General features: G+C 44.1%; 7 non-coding genes across 7 annotated transcripts; all 7 read right to left on the bottom strand.

Moving 5' to 3' along the window:
• Window positions 1-56: 56 nt before the first annotated feature.
• trnak-cuu (transfer RNA lysine (anticodon CUU)) lies at window positions 57-129 on the bottom strand. The gene has a single exon. It is a non-coding gene; the product is annotated as a tRNA-Lys (tRNA).
• Window positions 130-1,127: 998 nt separating this feature from the next.
• Window positions 1,128-1,200, bottom strand: trnak-cuu (transfer RNA lysine (anticodon CUU)). The gene has a single exon. It is a non-coding gene; the product is annotated as a tRNA-Lys (tRNA).
• Window positions 1,201-2,197: 997 nt separating this feature from the next.
• trnak-cuu (transfer RNA lysine (anticodon CUU)) lies at window positions 2,198-2,270 on the bottom strand. Its single transcript has one exon. It is a non-coding gene; the product is annotated as a tRNA-Lys (tRNA).
• A 1,001-nt stretch (window positions 2,271-3,271) lies between these two features.
• Window positions 3,272-3,344, bottom strand: trnak-cuu (transfer RNA lysine (anticodon CUU)). Its single transcript has one exon. It is a non-coding gene; the product is annotated as a tRNA-Lys (tRNA).
• A 1,009-nt stretch (window positions 3,345-4,353) lies between these two features.
• trnak-cuu (transfer RNA lysine (anticodon CUU)) lies at window positions 4,354-4,426 on the bottom strand. The gene has a single exon. It is a non-coding gene; the product is annotated as a tRNA-Lys (tRNA).
• Window positions 4,427-10,727: 6,301 nt separating this feature from the next.
• Window positions 10,728-10,800, bottom strand: trnak-cuu (transfer RNA lysine (anticodon CUU)). Its single transcript has one exon. It is a non-coding gene; the product is annotated as a tRNA-Lys (tRNA).
• Window positions 10,801-11,782: 982 nt separating this feature from the next.
• Window positions 11,783-11,855, bottom strand: trnak-cuu (transfer RNA lysine (anticodon CUU)). Its single transcript has one exon. It is a non-coding gene; the product is annotated as a tRNA-Lys (tRNA).
• Between the last annotated feature and the right edge of the window lie 915 nt (window positions 11,856-12,770).

Below are 12,770 nucleotides of genomic sequence, written 5' to 3' on the forward strand. Positions count from 1 at the left end.
GCTAGCCTTCAACCTGGACTCTACACTTCAAACAAACTTCATAAATGTGACTTCAGCGCCCAACGTGGGGCTCGAACCCACGACCCTGAGATTAAGAGTCTCATGCTCTACCGACTGAGCTAGCCGGGCTTCAGATGCTAGAAAATACGAACAATAATCGAAAATTGTCTGTAATGTCAGGTTTAATCAGTGTTTCAGAGAAACCAGTTTTCCGTCTGGACTCCTCTGGACACCACCCAGACAGTTGAATGACAACATGTGACTAAACTTGTGATTTTCTAGTTTTTCGTAATTGTAGATGCTCACAAATTGGTGTCCATTTTTTAGGAGTTGGTGCAGTTGGAAGCCAACTACCTGGTGATGATGTCACCTACTCTCGTCCACTTGGCATTATGAGACAATTGGAGCGCATCTCAAGTTCAGCTTGACTACGTCAAAATCTGTGTAGACCTGGCGGTTATCAGGATGCTATGCTCCTCAAGCTAGCCTATAGCTAGCTAGTGCAAAATGTCTCACTATCTATGTCTCTACATACCTGTCTAGATGGTTTTGTATAAGATTAAGGGGGAATAGAAACTAAATTATTGAATGAATTGAATCATGATCAATAACCTGCTGCACAGTTTCTGTAGTGTAGTGGTTATTCGGTTCATCGCAAATGCAAAGGTCGCAAAAGGTCTCTGGTCTGAGTCTTACAGGCTGGACCTCTGGATCAGGACTGACGAGTAAACAGAAGATCCACAGTTTTATCTTAGAAAAACTTCATCAATTAAAGCTTTTTTAGCAGGCCAACGGCAACTGGTGTGTGGAGGAGTCATTTTCATCCTATTGACCTTTGTTCACTTGTAACAGTCATGTATGTCCATTGTACCAAATAGCTGGTCTCTCCATCGGGGAATCGAACCCCAGGCACAGATACTGCCCACTATACTAACATTGTCATAATTACAAATTATTTAATCTAACCCTGGAATGTCATCAGACATGTGATGTCATTGATGATGTCACCAGTCTCACACCGAGTAAAATCCATCTCAGTGACCAGAACAGCAATGGAGGTGATTCCTTTCTGCTAGCCTTCAACCTGGACTCTACACTTCAAACAAACTTCATAAATGTGACTTCAGCGCCCAACGTGGGGCTCGAACCCACGACCCTGAGATTAAGAGTCTCATGCTCTACCGACTGAGCTAGCCGGGCTTCAGATGCTAGAAAATACGAACAATAATCGAAAATTGTCTGTAATGTCAGGTTTAATCAGTGTTTCAGAGAAACCAGTTTTCCGTCTGGACTCCTCTGGACACCACCCAGACAGTTGAATGACAACATGTGACTAAACTTGTGATTTTCTAGTTTTTCGTAATTGTAGATGCTCACAAATTGGTGTCCATTTTTTAGGAGTTGGTGCAGTTGGAAGCCAACTACCTGCTGATGATGTCACCTACTCTCGTCCACATGGCATTATGAGACAATTGGAGCGCATCTCAAGTTCAGCTTGACTACGTCAAAATCTGTGTAGAACTGGCGGTTATCAGGATGCTATGCTCCTCAAGCTAGCTATAGCTAGCTAGTGCAAAATGTCCCACTATCTATGTCTCTACATACCTGTGTAGATGGTTTTGTATAAGATTAAGGGGGAATAGAAACTAAATTATTGAATGAATTGAATCATGATCAATAACCTGCTGCACAGTTTCTGTAGTGTAGTGGTTATTCGGTTCATCGCAAATGCAAAGGTCGCAAAAAGTCTCTGGTCTGAGTCTAACAGGCTGGACCTCTGGATCAGGACCGACGAGTGAATAGAACATCCACAGTTTTATCTTAGAAAAACTTCATCAATTAATGCTTTTTTAGCAGGCCAACAGCAACTGGTGTGTGGAGGAGTCATTTTCATCCTATTGACCTTTGTTCACTTGTATCAGTCATGTATGTCCATTGTACCAAATAGCTGGTCTCTCCATCGGGGAATCGAACCCCAGGCCCAGATACTGCCCACTATACTAACATTGTCATAATTACAAATTATTTAATCTAACCCTGGAATGTCATCAGACATGTGATGTCATTGATGATGTCACCAGTCTCACACCGAGTAAAATCCATCTCAGTGACCAGAACAGCAGTGGAGGTGATTCCTTTCTGCTAGCCTTCAACCTGGACTCTACACTTCAAACAAACTTCATAAATGTAACTTCAGCGCCCAACGTGGGGCTCGAACCCACGACCCTGAGATTAAGAGTCTCATGCTCTACCGACTGAGCTAGCCGGGCTTCAGATGCTAGAAAATACGAACAATAATCGAAAATTGTCTGTAATGTCAGGTTTAATCAGTGTTTCAGAGAAACCAGTTTTCCGTCTGGACTCCTCTGGACACCACCCAGACAGTTGAATGACAACATGTGACTAAACTTGTGATTTTCTAGTTTTTCGAAATTGTAGATGCTCACAAATTGGCTATTTCGGAGGTGTCCATTTTTTAGGAGTTGGTGCAGTTGGAAGCCAACTACCTGGTGATGATGTCACCTACTCTCGTCCACTTGGCATTATGAGACAATTGGAGCGCATCTCAAGTTCAGCTTGACTACGTCAAAATCTGTGTAGACCTGGCGGTTATCAGGATGCTATGCTCCTCAAGCTAGCCTATAGCTAGCTAGTGCAAAATGTCCCACTATCTATGTCTCTACATACCTGTCTAGATGGTTTTGTATAAGATTAAGGGGGAATAGATACTAAATGATTGAATGAATTGAATCATGATCAATAACCTGCTGAACAGTTTCTGTAGTGTAGTGGTTATTCGGTTCATCGCAAATGCAAAAGGTCTCTGGTCTGAGTCTTACAGGCTGGACCTCTGGATCAGGACTGACGAGTAAACAGAAGATCCACAGTTTTATCTTAGAAAAACTTCATCAATTAAAGCTTTTTTAGCAGGCCAACGGCAACTGGTGTGTGGAGGAGTCATTTTCATCCTATTGACCTTTGTTCACTTGTAACAGTCATGTATGTCCATTGTACCAAATAGCTGGTCTCTCCATCGGGGAATCGAACCCCAGGCACAGATACTGCCCACTATACTAACATTGTCATAATTACAAATTATTTAATCTAACCCTGGAATGTCATCAGACATGTGATGTCATTGATGATGTCACCAGTCTCACACCGAGTAAAATCCATCTCAGTGACCAGAACAGCAGTGGAGGTGATTCCTTTCTGCTAGCCTTCAACCTGGACTGTACACTTCAAACAAACTTCATAAATGTGACTTCAGCACCCAACGTGGGGTTCGAACCCACGACCCTGAGATTAAGAGTCTCATGCTCTACCGACTGAGCTAGCCGGGCTTCAGATGCTAGAAAATACGAACAATAATCGAAAATTGTCTCTAATGTCAGGTTTAATCATTGTTTCAGAGAAACCAGTTTTCCGTCTGGACTCCTCTGGACACCACCCAGACAGTTGAATGACAACATGTGACTAAACTTGTGATTTTCTAGTTTTTCGAAATTGTAGATGCTCACAAATTGGCTATTTCGGAGGTGTCCATTTTTTAGGAGTTGGTGCAGTTGGAAGCCAACTACCTGGTGATGATGTCACCTACTCTCGTCCACATGGCATTATGAGACAATTGGAGCGCATCTCAAGTTCAGCTTGACTACGTCAAAATCTGTGTAGAACTGGCGGTTATCAGGATGCTATGCTCCTCAAGCTAGCTATAGCTAGCTAGTGCAAAATGTCCCACTATCTATGTCTCTACATACCTGTGTAGATGGTTTTGTATAAGATTAAGGGGGAATAGAAACTAAATTATTGAATGAATTGAATCATGATCAATAACCTGCTGCACAGTTTCTGTAGTGTAGTGGTTATTCGGTTCATCGCAAATGCAAAGGTCGCAAAAAGTCTCTGGTCTGAGTCTAACAGGCTGGACCTCTGGATCAGGACCGACGAGTGAATAGAACATCCACAGTTTTATCTTAGAAAAACTTCATCAATTAAAGCTTTTTTAGCAGGCCAACAGCAACTGGTGTGTGGAGGAGTCATTTTCATCCTATTGACCTTTGTTCACTTGTATCAGTCATGTATGTCCATTGTACCAAATAGCTGGTCTCTCCATCGGGGAATCGAACCCCAGGCCCAGATACTGCCCACTATACTAACATTGTCATAATTACAAATTATTTAATCTAACCCTGGAATGTCATCAGACATGTGATGTCATTGATGATGTCACCAGTCTCACACCGAGTAAAATCCATCTCAGTGACCAGAACAGCAGTGGAGGTGATTCCTTTCTGCTAGCCTTCAACCTGGACTCTACACTTCAAACAAACTTCATAAATGTGACTTCAGCGCCCAACGTGGGGCTCGAACCCACGACCCTGAGATTAAGAGTCTCATGCTCTACCGACTGAGCTAGCCGGGCTTCAGATGCTAGAAAATACGAACAATAATCGAAAATTGTCTGTAATGTCAGGTTTAATCAGTGTTTCAGAGAAACCAGTTTTCCGTCTGGACTCCTCTGGACACCACCCAGACAGTTGAATGACAACATGTGACTAAACTTGTGATTTTCTAGTTTTTCGAAATTGTAGATGCTCACAAATTGGCTATTTCGGAGGTGTCCATTTTTTAGGAGTTGGTGCAGTTGGAAGCCAACTACCTGGTGATGATGTCACCTACTCTCGTCCACTTGGCATTATGAGACAATTGGAGCGCATCTCAAGTTCAGCTTGACTACGTCAAAATCTGTGTAGACCTGGCGGTTATTCAATTCAATTCAATTCAATTTTATTTATATAGCGTCTAATACAACAGAGTTGTCTCTAGACGCTTTACAGAGACCCATACCCAGAACATGACCCCCGAGCAGTTATTACATAAACAATGGCAGGTAAAAACTCCCCTAGTGGGAGAAAAACCTTAAGCCAAACAGTGGCAAGGAAAAACTCCCCTTTAGGAGGGAAGAAACCTTGAGCAGGACCAGGCTCATCAGGGGGGACCCTCCTGCCGAGGGCCAGACTGGTGGGTCAGGGACGGCAACAGCACAGCAGGCAGGTGGAAGCAGCAACGGGATGACCGGGGGTGGGGACCGCAGGCCAGCACACAGCTCCCGAAGCTCCGGCCCAATCAGCAAGTCCCAGGTTGGGGTGCAGGGTCAGGAAAAGACTTGTGCTCCGTAATGCAAGCTACAAGCCACCCATGGCCACCTGCAGGACAAAAGAGAGAAAAGGGAGGAGAAGGGGGGGGCAGCAACGGGATGACCAGGGGTGGGGACCGCAGGCCAGCACGCAGCTCCCGAAGCTCCGGCCCAATCAGCAAGTCCCAGGTTGGGGTGCAGGGTCGGGGAAAGACTTGTGCTCCGTAATGCAAGCTACAAGCCACCCACGACCACCTGCAGGTTCCGGTGTCCGGCAAAGGATGCTGCAACATGGACAAAAGAGAGAAAAGGGAGGAGAAGGGGGGGCCAGCACAAGAAACCACAGGAGCGACTCTGACACACTAAAGTTTACACTACCTAGAGATTTACCAACACCAGCTAGAGGTTTACTAAACACTAACTATAGGCTTTACTAAACAGAAATGTTTTAAGTTTAGTTTTAAAGGTGGAGGTGGTGTCAGCCCCCTTAACCCAGATTGGAAGTTGGTTCCATAGTAGTGGCGCCTGATAGCAGAACGCCCGCCCTCCAAATCTACATTTAGATACTCTAGGAACTACAAGTAAACCTGCACTCTGAGAACGGAGAGCTCTGACAGGAACATAAGGCACTATCAGGTCTTGCAAATAAGGCGGAGCTAAGCCGTTTTGGGCTTTATACGCAAGTAATACAATTTTAAATTGGATTCTGAATTTTACGGGTAACCAATGGAGCGACGCTAACACTGGAGAGACGTGGTCTCTCCTGCTAATTCCTGTCAGTACTCGTGCTGCTGCATTTTGGATCAGCTGGAGCCTATTCAGCAAATTACTTGGACATCCTGCTAACAACACATTACAGTAATCTAGTCTAGAAGATACAAACGCATGAACTAGTTTTTCTGCATCACTCTGTGAGAGGATTTTCCTAATCTTTGCAATATTACGGAGATGGAAAAAGGCTATTTTACAAACCTGATTGACATATGGTTTAAACGACAAATCCTGATCGAAAATAACACCAAGATTTCTCACAGTTGCACTGGAAGCCATCGCAACACCATCTAATCCCTTCCTAAGATGCTCTGGACCAAGAATGATAACCTCTGTTTTATCTGAATTTAGAAGCAGGAAATTTCTGGACATCCAGTCCTTGATGTCCCTAAGACATGCCTGAAGTTTAACTAACGGTTCTGTTTCATCCGGCTTCATAGACAAATAGAGCTGCGTATCATCAGCATAGCAATGAAAGTGTATGCCGTGATTCTGGATTATACTTCCCAACGGCTGCATGTATAAACTGAACAAGATTGGCCCTAGCACTGAACCCTGCGGAACACCATAACAGACCCTTGACTGTTCTGAAGAAACCTCATGTACATGAACAAACTGGAACCTGTCAGATAGGTATGATTTAAACCAACATAGAGCTGTCCCTTTAATCCCAACAACATGCTCTAACCTGTGCAGTAAAATGCCATGATCTATAGTGTCAAAAGCAGCACTGAGGTCCAGTAGAACCAGTATGGACACTAATCCCTTATCTGAGGCCATAAGGAGGTCATTCGTGACTCGAACAAGTGCTGTCTCTGTGCTATGATGCATTCTGAACCCTGACTGAAAGACTTCAAACAGATCATTTCTATACAAATAGTCACATAACTGGCTTGAAACTGCCTTTTCCAGAATTTTAGACACAAATGGAAGGTTGGAAATTGGTCTATAATTAGCTAAGGTGTCTGGGTCAAGAGAAGGTTTTTTAAGTAAAGGTTTAATTACTGCGACTTTGAAAACCTGTGGTACATATCCTAAACTTAGGGATAAGTTAATTTGGTCCAGTATTGTCGTACCAATAAGAGAAAAAATATGTTTGAATAGACGAGTCGGGATGGGGTCTAACATACATGTGGTTGACTTAGCTCTATTAACGAGTGAAGTCAGCTCAGGGAGGTCTATAGGATCAAAACAGTCTAGAGACAAGTCAGAGCCTAGGGAAGTCGCTAAAGCTGAAGAAACACCTACAACCGGCTGGTTGATTTCTTCTCTAATTCTCGCGATTTTACTGTTGAAGAAGCCCATAAAGTCCTCACTACTGAGAGCTGCAGGAATACACGGCTCCACAGAGCTGTGACTCTTTGTCAGCCTGGCTACAGTGCTGAACAGAAAACGTGGGTTACTTTTGTTATCCTCTATCAACGTTGAATAATAAGCTGTTCTGGCTTTGCGAATGGCTTTTTTATATACTATTAGAATATCTTTCCATTCACGATGAGAGTCTACAGACCTACAAGAGTACCACTTCCTTTCCATTTTACGCACGTTTTGTTTCAACATGCGGATATCTGAATTATACCAGGGAGTTAAGCTCCTGTGGCTAGAAACCCTCCTTTTCAAAGGAGCAACTTCATCTAAAGCTGAATGCAACAAATCAGCAGTGTTACTAGCAAGGAAATCAACATCTGCAGAGGTAGAACCCAGGTCACTGGCCTCGACTACATCACTATTTCGCACTGTCGTAAGATAAGCAATGGCCTCCCTAAATTTAACAATAACTTCATCAGACAAACATCTGCTAAAATAATACCTCCTATTTTGCACTTCAACATCAACAAAATTAAATTCAAACGTTATTAAGTAATGGTCGGATAAAAGGGAGTTTACAGGTGACACCAACAGACCATCAGTTTCAACACCGTAGGTGAGAACGAGATCGAGAGTATGATTAAAACAGTGCGTCGGTTTATCCACTTTTTGTGAGATACCCATTGATTCTAGAAGAGAATCGAAGGCTAATTTAAGATTATCGCTTTCAACATCCATATGAATGTTAAAATCACCCACTATGATGAATTTATCTGTGCTGATCAATAATCCAGAAAGGAAATCTGAAAATTCAGACAAAAACTCCAGATACGCACCAGCAGGGGGCCGGTACACTACCACTAACACAACTGGCTTCTCTGATTTCCGGCTCGGAAATTTCAGACCAAGCATGAGGCTTTCAAATGTATTATAGTTGCACTTGGGTTCAATTTTTGTTTGGAGACCGGAGTTATAAATTGCTGCGACTCCTCCGCCTCGGCCCGTGCTTCTAGGAATGTGATGATTAAAGTAGCCGGGCGGAGTTGATTCATTCAAACTAACATACTCTTCCTCCTGTAACCATGTTTCTGTTAAGCAGAAAATATCACTCCTGCTCTCTGTAATTATATCATTTACTAACAGAGACTTAGAGCTTAATGATCGTATATTTAGTAGTCCGCATCTAATTTTTCGGTCTGTAATTGGTGCCAAATGTGCATTGGTTTTAATTTTTACAAGGTTATCTTGGTTAACGCCTCTATAACGCTGCACCTGGTGAACTTTTGGAGGGCGGGGAACTGCAACCACTTCTATTTTGCTAGGCACCTGGCCAGAGTCGCCAATATCATGTAATCCTACAGTTTTAGAGTCGCTAATTACATAATGCAATCCTACAGTTTTGTTGGCAGGCGTTGGTCCTTGAGAAGCAACAGATGTGTCGCTGAGCCCTTTAAGACTACCCTTCCTCCGAACCGTCACCCAGCTGCCCTGCCTGGCCGGCTGCCGGGGAGCTGCAGGGGAGCGGTTACGCTCAGCTGCTACGGGCCGGTCCGCAGAGGATTCTATCGGACTATGGTCTAGTTGGCCAAACCGGACCTCTAACTGACTAAGCCTCGCCTCCAGCCCTGTTAAACTACAGCTCTGCATCCTGGTCTTGACCCTGCATTGTCAGGGGGAGTGTCTAATAACATTGGCCAGATTTCTAGACATAAGAGCTGCACCATCCCGGGTGGGATGAATGCCGTCCCTTCTAATCAGACCGGGCTTTCCCCAGAATGTCTCCCAGTTGTCAATAAAGTCCACGTCGTTTTCTGAACACCACTGAGACAACCAGCGGCGGAGCGAGAGCATGCGACTAAACATGTCATCGCTGGTCAGATTGGGGAGGGGGCCAGAAAAACCTACAGAGTCCGACATGGTCTTGGCGAAGTTACACACCGAGACAATATTCATTCTGGTTACTTCCGACTGGCGAAGACGGGAGTCATTAGCTCCGACATTGATGATAACTTTACCATATTTACGATTACCCTTTGCCAGTAGCTTCAAATTTGCTTCTATGTCGCCCGCTCTGGCCCCCGGGATGCACCTAACTAAGGTCTCTGGAGTCGGCTTCACATGTCTGACTATGGAGTCTCCAATCACCAGGGTCGGTTTCTCAACAGATGTGTCGCTAAGTGGGGAAAATCTGTTAGACACATGAAGCGGGTGGTGGTGTTCCGTGAGCCCTTTAAGACTAGTCTTCCTGCGAACCGTCACCCAGCTGCCCTGCCTGGCCGGCTGCTCGGGAGCTGCAGGGGAGCGGCTACGCTCAGCTGCTACGGGCCGGTCCGCCGCTAGCTTAGCCTGGTTAGCTGAGGAGGCTCTCGGACTATGGTTTAGTTGGCCGAACCGGACCTCTAACTGACTGAGCCTCGCCTCCAGCCCTGCAAATAAACTACACTTTAAGCACTTACCGTCTTCACTAAAGGAGGCAGAGGAATAACTAAACATTTCACACACTGAGCAGGAAAGAGGTGAAGCGGTGGGAGCCGGAGCGGCCATGCTAAGATGCTAACGGAGGCTAACGGACAGAAAATGTATCGGTGATTGGTGACAGTGAAAGTTACGGAAGAGAAAATGAGCGAGTGTTGAAATAAAGACAGTAATGTACCAGATATAGTGCTATTTTACCAGAAAACAGTCTAAGTTTTAGATAAAAAGTCGGGAGAGATCTGAGCCTGCAAACGCCGTGAGACGGCAGCAGCACAGACCGCAAACACCAGGAAGTGACGCGATGCGTGACGCAATACGTTACCCAATCAGCAAGCCAGCTTCCTTCCTGATGCTGAGAAACCTTTGGAGACCAAATCAGGATGCTATGCTCCTCAAGCTAGCCTATAGCTAGCTAGTGCAAAATGTCCCACTATCTATGTCTCTACATACCTGTCTAGATGGTTTTGTATAAGATTAAGGGGGAATAGATACTAAATGATTGAATGAATTGAATCATGATCAATAACCTGCTGAACAGTTTCTGTAGTGTAGTGGTTATTCGGTTCATCGCAAATGCAAAAGGTCTCTGGTCTGAGTCTTACAGGCTGGACCTCTGGATCAGGACTGACGAGTAAACAGAAGATCCACAGTTTTATCTTAGAAAAACTTCATCAATTAAAGCTTTTTTAGCAGGCCAACGGCAACTGGTGTGTGGAGGAGTCATTTTCATCCTATTGACCTTTGTTCACTTGTAACAGTCATGTATGTCCATTGTACCAAATAGCTGGTCTCTCCATCGGGGAATCGAACCCCAGGCACAGATACTGCCCACTATACTAACATTGTCATAATTACAAATTATTTAATCTAACCCTGGAATGTCATCAGACATGTGATGTCATTGATGATGTCACCAGTCTCACACCGAGTAAAATCCATCTCAGTGACCAGAACAGCAGTGGAGGTGATTCCTTTCTGCTAGCCTTCAACCTGGACTCTACACTTCAAACAAACTTCATAAATGTGATTTCAGCGCCCAACGTGGGGCTCGAACCCACGACCCTGAGATTAAGAGTCTCATGCTCTACCGACTGAGCTAGCCGGGCTTCAGATGCTAGAAAATACGAACAATAATCGAAAATTGTCTGTAATGTCAGGTTTAATCAGTGTTTCAGAGAAACCAGTTTTCCGTCTGGACTCCTCTGGACACCACCCAGACAGTTGAATGACAACATGTGACTAAACTTGTGATTTTCTAGTTTTTCGTAATTGTAGATGCTCACAAATTGGTGTCCATTTTTTAGGAGTTGGTGCAGTTGGAAGCCAACTACCTGCTGATGATGTCACCTACTCTCGTCCACTTGGCATTATGAGACAATTGGAGCGCATCTCAAGTTCAGCTTGACTACGTCAAAATCTGTGTAGACCTGGCGGTTATCAGGATGCTATGCTCCTCAAGCTAGCCTATAGCTAGCTAGTGCAAAATGTCTCACTATCTATGTCTCTACATACCTGTCTAGATGGTTTTGTATAAGATTAAGGGGGAATAGAAACTAAATTATTGAATGAATTGAATCATGATCAATAACCTGCTGCACAGTTTCTGTAGTGTAGTGGTTATTCGGTTCATCGCAAATGCAAAGGTCGCAAAAGGTCTCTGGTCTGAGTCTAACAGGCTGGACCTCTGGATCAGGACTGACGAGTGAACAGAACATCCACAGTTTTATCTTAGAAAAACTTCATCAATTAAAGCTTTTCTGGCAGGCCAACGGCAACTGGTGTGTGGAGGAGTCATTTTCGTCCTATTGACCTTTGTTCACTTGTATCAGTCATGTATGTCCATTGTACCAAATAGCTGGTCTCTCCATCGGGGAATCGAACCCCAGGCACAGATACTGCCCCACTATACTAACATTGTCATAATTACGAATTATTTAATCTAAGAATGTGATGTCATTGATGATGTCACCAGTCTCACACCGAGTAAAATCCATCTCAGTGACCAGAACAGCAGTGGAGGTGATTCCTTTCTGCTAGCCTTCAACCTGGACTCTACACTTCAAACAAACTTCATAAATGTGACTTCAGCACCCAACGTGGGGTTCGAACCCACGACCCTGAGATTAAGAGTCTCATGCTCTACCGACTGAGCTAGCCGGGCTTCAGATGCTAGAAAATACGAACAATAATCGAAAATTGTCTCTAATGTCAGGTTTAATCATTGTTTCAGAGAAACCAGTTTTCCGTCTGGACTCCTCTGGACACCACCCAGACAGTTGAATGACAACATGTGACTAAACTTGTGATTTTCTAGTTTTTCGAAATTGTAGATGCTCACAAATTGGCTATTTCGGAGGTGTCCATTTTTTAGGAGTTGGTGCAGTTGGAAGCCAACTACCTGGTGATGATGTCACCTACTCTCGTCCACATGGCATTATGAGACAATTGGAGCGCATCTCAAGTTCAGCTTGACTACGTCAAAATCTGTGTAGAACTGGCGGTTATCAGGATGCTATGCTCCTCAAGCTAGCTATAGCTAGCTAGTGCAAAATGTCCCACTATCTATGTCTCTACATACCTGTGTAGATGGTTTTGTATAAGATTAAGGGGGAATAGAAACTAAATTATTGAATGAATTGAATCATGATCAATAACCTGCTGCACAGTTTCTGTAGTGTAGTGGTTATTCGGTTCATCGCAAATGCAAAGGTCGCAAAAAGTCTCTGGTCTGAGTCTAACAGGCTGGACCTCTGGATCAGGACCGACGAGTGAATAGAACATCCACAGTTTTATCTTAGAAAAACTTCATCAATTAAAGCTTTTTTAGCAGGCCAACAGCAACTGGTGTGTGGAGGAGTCATTTTCATCCTATTGACCTTTGTTCACTTGTATCAGTCATGTATGTCCATTGTACCAAATAGCTGGTCTCTCCATCGGGGAATCGAACCCCAGGCCCAGATACTGCCCACTATACTAACATTGTCATAATTACAAATTATTTAATCTAACCCTGGAATGTCATCAGACATGTGATGTCATTGATGATGTCACCAGTCTCACACCGAGTAAAATCCAT

This window comes from Cololabis saira, chromosome 4 (genome assembly GCF_033807715.1).
Source record: "Cololabis saira isolate AMF1-May2022 chromosome 4, fColSai1.1, whole genome shotgun sequence".
NCBI lineage: Eukaryota > Metazoa > Chordata > Actinopteri > Beloniformes > Belonidae > Cololabis > Cololabis saira.